This window comes from Carlito syrichta, unplaced genomic scaffold, assembly GCF_000164805.1.
Source record: "Carlito syrichta isolate Samal-C Ts95f unplaced genomic scaffold, Tarsius_syrichta-2.0.1 Scaffold313361, whole genome shotgun sequence".
In the NCBI taxonomy this organism is placed as follows: domain Eukaryota; kingdom Metazoa; phylum Chordata; class Mammalia; order Primates; family Tarsiidae; genus Carlito; species Carlito syrichta.
The window spans coordinates 564,163-571,335 of NW_007257457.1; positions in this window are offsets into that span (position 1 = coordinate 564,163).

Consider the following 7,173-nt stretch of genomic DNA (forward strand, 5'->3'; position numbering starts at 1 on the left):
GAGATCTTAAAAAAGCAGAACTCTAATTACTCATTCGAAATTTTAAACAATGAACCAACATGTGGATCTATAAGTCTATCTTTAGTATTTAAGCATCTATCTCCAGCTTGACTATCTTTAACCCAAAGACTACTATTTATTTTCTCTTTTCTAATAAAAGGCTCATAAATCAGACAGACACACTTGTCTGAGTAACCTAAACAATACTTATACTTTACAGATACACAGAATCTGAAAAAGCATTTCAGGAAATGAACTTCATGAAACTCAAAGGGAATTTAACTAATGCATGCCAAATGAGAGCTCCTATAGGCTGTTTAGGGCCTGACTCCTAATCCCTGGGCCCTCAGGTTGTAAAAGCAGGTAATCCCAAAGGCAGTCACACTCTTCTTATCACAATACTTACAGGGATTTCCTCAAGTTTCACCCCTTTCTTGAGCTTGCTCCAGGCTTTCATTTGATAGTCAAGGCACAATTAGTACACATAAATATTACTGGGATTTAGAATCTAAATTATGTGGAACATGTCAATTAGCATCAATGTTTAGATTACCCAATTTTCCTCTTAGAAGTTTGATTAGACATTTTACACTTTAACATGTTTTATTAAAAACTAAAAATATGCAAGGAATTTTACACAAGCATGCAATTAGTTATGCTAATTCTCAAACTTTCTTTTTTTTTTCTTTCTATTTTTGAAGATAAGGTCTCCCTCAGTTGCCCAGGCTGGATTACAGTGGTGCGATCAAAGCTCACTGCAGTCACTGACTCTAGGGCTCAAACAATCCAATGTTTCAGCCTCCCAAGTAGCCAGCACTACAGGTATATGCCATCATTCCTGGCTAATTTTTAATTTTTTTGTAGAGATAAGTCTCCCTTTGTGGCCCAGGCTGATCTCAAACTCCTGGCCCCAAGTGATCCTCCCACCTCAGCCTCTCAAAGCTTTGGGATTATAGTGTGAACCGTGGCACCTGGCCAAATTTTAAAATTTCTTATGGGTCCAAAGACAACTCAAACACCAAAGTTTTGAATGCAAATAATATTTTTTTCCCTAATAGAAATACACTAACTTTACTAATATCAACATGGCTGAATTTTATAAAATTTTCCAGCTTAATTCAAACACACTGAATTCATCAGGTATCAAATATAAAATACTCCTTGGTTCTCTTCTCAAATTTTATGTGACCTTATAAGAAAGTGTAAGATTTTCTTACATGTTTGAAAATATATAAATTTTGTTTCTGTGACAAATATAATTTAAAGGCATGTATTTAAATTCAAAATTAAAAAATAGTGTCTATTTGTGCTACAAGGGGTACAGCCTAGTATCCAAAGGAAACCAAACTGTGAAATTTCCCTTAAAAGTCCCCCTTCCTTAATATTCTATAATTCTTCAAAAGCTATTGACATCAGAGATTCTCTTTGGATTAATAAAATCATATGAGAAAAGAAGCATTAGAAACTCAGAGGTTAACTCTGAACTTTCAACAAATGGAAAGAAAAGCAGAGAAACATTTAAAGGCTTAAAAAACAAACAGGGTTTCACTATGTCACACAGGCTGGAGTGCAGTGGCATGATCACAGTTCACTGCAGTCTCAACCTTCTGGGCTCAGGCGATCCTTTTGCCTCAGCCACCAGAGTAACTGGGACAACAGGCACATGCCTCCACACTTGACCAGTTTTTTTATTTTTACAGAGACAAAGTCTCTCTCTTTTACCCACACTGGTCTCGAACCCCTGGACTCAAGTAATCTTCCTGCTTTGGCCTCCCAAAGTGCTGGGATTTTCATCACTGTGCACAGCATTTTATTATAAGGTTTATAGAACACAGTTACATCAAATTCCATTATACCAATAATCTTTAAATTTTGTGGAGATAAAGGACTATATCCTGTTTCTTCATATCACCAAATCAACTACCGTGAAGCTCTGCTTCTTTTTCTTTTAACAGTTTTACTGAGATATAATTCACATAACACAATTCAGGTTGTGCACAGTGGCTCATGACTGTAATCTCAGCACTTTGGGTGTGGTGAGCCACGATCATGCCACTGCCCTCTAGTCTCAGTAACAGAGAGAGACTGTCTTAAAAAAAAAAAAAAAAGAATATATAATCCAATGGATTTAGTCTATTCAGTGTTGTATAATCATCACCACAATAAATTTTAGGTTGTTTACATTATCCCAAAAAGAAATCCTGCATTCACACTCAATCCCTCATTGCCTCCCTAGCACTATGCAGCCACTAATCTACTTTCCGTTTTGTATGAATTTGCCTATTCTGGACATTTCCCATATACAGATTCTTTCACTTAGCATGTTTTTTTTTTTATTCTTCTTTATTTTTTTTTAAGCAAGATTTATTGAGAGGACAGAAAAGCTCCCACAGTGGGAAGGGACCCAAGGGGGTGGCCTACTTAGCATGTTTTCAAGGTTCATCCATGTTAAAGTGTGTATTACTACTTCATTTAATTTTATTGCCTTATAATATTTTATTGTATGCATATACCCTCTACCTGCTACTGATATGTGTGGTTACATTTTTTTCAAATGCTCATATGTGTGGTTTTTCAAAATTAGTAAATCTGGTGAATATAACTGTTTTAAAAAATCCTTCTAATCAATTATAGTTGTGACTCTATGAGTGATGCTTAGCAAAGATTATTTTAAGCAAATAAAGATAAGATATCCACTCTTTGTAGGGATCACAATCCAGCAAAAAGTTGAAGTACAAAGAAAAGCAAGCAAAGACTGCTTAGAGAACTATTCAACGTTGCAAATGTGACCTTTAACAGTCAAGAATTGAGAAGCCAAAGTCCCTACATATCCTACCTAAGTGTATACTTCCATTAATCTGAGTCCTTATAAAGTCAATAATAAAATGCTATATTCTTAAATATAGCCTATAAAATATTATTGTCTTAAAGACAAAAGTCTCCATTTATTATTTTGATATATATAATTGAATAAATACTCAAATGAATTTGGAGGTGTACCTTCCTTAATTTTTCTTCATATAAACTATCACATTACTTAAAAAATACCTATCACATTAATGAGAATTGATGGAGAATGCTGGTTTTTGGACAGAATTTGAAAGACTTAATTGACTGTAATTCTCTTCTTTTTTACCTTCTTTTTATACAGATATTGCATTTTAAGAGCATGTCTGAAATCACGAAAAAACAACTAGATAAAAACTAGAAAACTGACTGGCCTGTCTGTATCATTATATGACCTTGGTCCTAACAGCAAGCTCAGAGAATGATGCTTGGGGAAGAAAAAAGAACTATGACTACAACTGCCGTTACTCTCTCGCCACAATCTGAGACAGTGACTTTGTCTGGGCTGACTGTGGTAGGCAGTCTCTATGGTCCCCACCTCTTAGTATTCTTGAACTACCTGTCTACTCTGCTCCTGGTAAGTATGGGCTGGACCTAGCGATCTACTTCTAGTGCATAGAATATGCAGAAGTGATGGTATGTCACTTTCAAAATTAGGTCATTAAAAAAAAGTATGGCTTACAGCTTGGGTGCTCTCTGTTTGGTTGCTAGCCCTGGAGAAAGTCAGTTGTCATAGTATAAGGCAGTCCTGTGGAATAAGCCACGTGGCAAGGAACGAGGCCTACCAAGGACCATGTAAGCGATCTTGGAAACAGATTATCAAACCTCTTTCGAACCTTGAGATGTCTACAGGCCTGGCCAATATCTTGACTTCAACCTCATCAGAGACTTGAGCCAGAGGTACCAAGCTAAGCCACATATAGATTACAACCCACAGAAACCATGAAATAATATATGTTGCTGTTTTCAGCTGCTAAATTTTGTTATGCTATAACAGATAACTAATGCACAGATCACACAAAATTCTTCAATTTTCTGCTTTGCTTTGAATGTGGGCAGCCTCTAGAAACTGGAAAAGGCAAGAAAACTGATTCTCTCAGGGAGCCTCCAGAAAGAAATACAGCCCTGCTTGATGTTAGCCCAGTGAGGACCTTAATGTTAGCCTGGTAAGGACCATGTCAGAACTGTAAGATAATAAATTTATGTTATTTTAAGTTTCAAAAGTTGTGATAATTTATTTTGACAGCAATGGTAAACTAACACATTTTTAGTATTGGGGCTTCATGCCCCCAAGGAAGTTTTGGCTAGTGACCTTAAAGTCTCTTCTGATTCTAAAATTATTTGACTCTACATAAATCAAGAAATCGTTTATTCTATTCTTACCCAGAGATTGCTACGCTTCAGAGGAGATATTATCTGCCTTCATTAATCAATCTCTTACCAAGGGAAGAGTAAAATGAGAGACTACTGTTTCTGCATGTCATTTTCCAAAGAAAGTTTAGTTTATAAAAGCAGGAACATCTACTAGGAATAGAGATAAGGGAAATCAGGAATTATAAAATATAAAAGTATAGTGTATGGTCTGTAAGAAAGTTAAAAGCTCCATTAATCTACCTAGTGAATAGAATGGGTTATAATCCCAAAACATCAATCCCAACCTCTATCACTCCTCTTACAAGGAATTAACCAGGTATTTACATTTTTAAAATCTGAATGCACTTAGGTAGGATTCCTGTTCGCCAAAGTCCTCACCAATCCCAGTTGTCTCAATCTTGACCAGCACTACAGTCTAGATGTTACCCACTAGACTCCATTAAGTATTTGAGTTTAGAGGCCAGCTATAAGGGTTCTACTATAGTTGAAGCCAGATATATAAAAAAGCAAATATGTTTTGGGGATTCATATTTTATGGCATCACTAGTTATTAATTTAGATATCAGTTAATATGACAAAAGGCATTATACCTGACATTAAACTAGGTATGGAACTGGAAATAGGTTTTTAGGAATACACATTAGGGGAGATGGGCAGGGATAGGTAAGCCTGAAAGGGAAGCATATTAAAAAGATCCTTAAGAACACCTTGGGAGGCCAAGGTGAGAGGATTGCCTGACCCCAGGGGTTCGAGACCAAGCCTAGGCAAATTGGTGAGAACTTGTCTCTACAATAAATCAAAAAATTAGTGGGCGTAGCAGCGTGCATTTACAGTTCTGGCTATTTGGAAGGTTGAGGCAGAGAAATCACCTGAGCCCAGCAGGTCAATGCTGGGGTAGCCATGAGCATGCCACTGCACTCCAGGCTGGGCAATGGAGTGAGACTCCAACTCAAGAAAAAAAAAAAGATCCTTAAGATAAGAAAGGTACTGACAAAAAAGGTAAAATGGACTTAAAGTCATATTAAATTATGTAATGTTGCTTAATGGCGTTTCTAATCATGCCACTGAAAAATCATTTTGTAATACACATAAACACAACAATTACCATTTAGAAGAACCTATTTTATGCTGGGTACTTTACAAAGTGCTTTACATACAGCTTCACTCATAAGCATAATCCTGCAAGATAGGTAGATAGTTCCTTTTCTAAGATCACACAGGTAGGAACAGGCAAAGTTAAGATTCAACCCAAAGTCTTTACTCTTCTTACCACACAAGCCTGGCTCCCAGCCATAGATGCATTTCCAAGGTTTGTTTTCCTCTGGATAACCCTCCTTGTCATCCTTCTGCTGGCCACACTACGAAGGCCTCCAGTGAAACAAATCAGGGCACTAAATAGTGGCAAGTCAATTTAAAAAGGTCTTTCTTTCTCGATTTCCATATGCTGCCTATCTCTGGCTTCCTGCCAATTGCTGAACTGTTTGTCAAATGCTTAGATACTACGGTGACTGGTGCTGAATAAATAACTAATGTTGTTATGGCAACCAGAAAACACTTCATCTAAACTTATCTCTTACAAATATGTCAAATTTATGGGCTAGTAGTTGCCAGGGGCTTGGGGGAGGAGGGAGGAATGGGGAGTGACTGCTCAAAGGTACATGGTTTCTTTCTGAGGAATAAAATGTTCTCGAATTAGGTACTGGTGATGGTTATAAAACTTTGTGAATATATAAAAACACTAAATTATACCCTTTAAAAAGGTAAATTTTATAGTATATGAATTACAAATCAGTTAAAAAAAACCTGTGACTATAATTACAGTCTGATATTAACAAGTATTGGCAAAGATGTGGAGAAATTGTTGGTGAAACTATAAAATGGTGCAGCTGCTTTGGAAAACAGTTTGCCATACAGTTAACTATATGATCCAGAATTCTACTCCTAAAATATGTAACCAAGAAAAATAAAAATATATGTCCACACAAAAACTTGTATGCAAATATCCACAGTAGAATAGCCATAAAGTAGAAACAACCCAGATACACATCAGTTGATTAATGTATAAATGCAATATGGCATATCCAGGCAATGGAATATTATTTGGCCATAAAAAGGAACTAAGTACTGATACATGCTATGACATGGGTGAATCATGAAAATATTGTGTTAAATGAAAGAAGTCAATTACCAAAGACCATCTACTGCATGATTCCATGACACAAAATGTTCACAATAGGCAAATCTATAGAAAAAGTAGTTTAATGGTTATCTAGGTCAGGGATATAAATTTCCACTGAGCATCCCAGCGGAAACAAGTGAGCATTAGTAGGTAGGGGGTTTCTTTGTGTGGTGATAAAGTCGTACCAAGTTTGACTGGCGGTGGTTGTACAAGTCTGTGAACATACTAAGAATCATTGAATTATACATTTTAAGTAGATAGGTTATATGTATATGAATTGTAGCTTAACAAAACTGTTTAAAAAAAAAAGAGTTAATTTCCATTAGTTTTTTCCCCTCAGGTGAGAAGTGATGGGAAAAAATAATAAATAAATAATTTCGGTGCTGGGTAGGGTGGCTCACTCCTGTAATCCTAGCATTTGGGAAGCGGAGGCAAGAGGACAGCCTGAGCCCAGGGGTTCAAGACCAGCCTGGGCAACTTAGTGAGACACAGTCTCAACAATAAATAAAAAAAAATTAGCTGGGAGTGATGGTGCATGCCTGTAGTTCTAACAACTTGGAAGGCTAAAGTGGGAGGATTGCCTGAGCCTAGCAGGTTGAGGCTGTGATAGAATCGAGTGTGTCACTGTACTCCAGCCCAGGCAATTCAAAAAACAGACTAAAAAAAAATTTTTCTATTACTTCTTAGGATAATAAATAACTAAAACAATGTCATTTTTAACTACAGTGAAAACTTGATGTAACACAGCTTGAAGTCCTTCTTAGTTAACTATT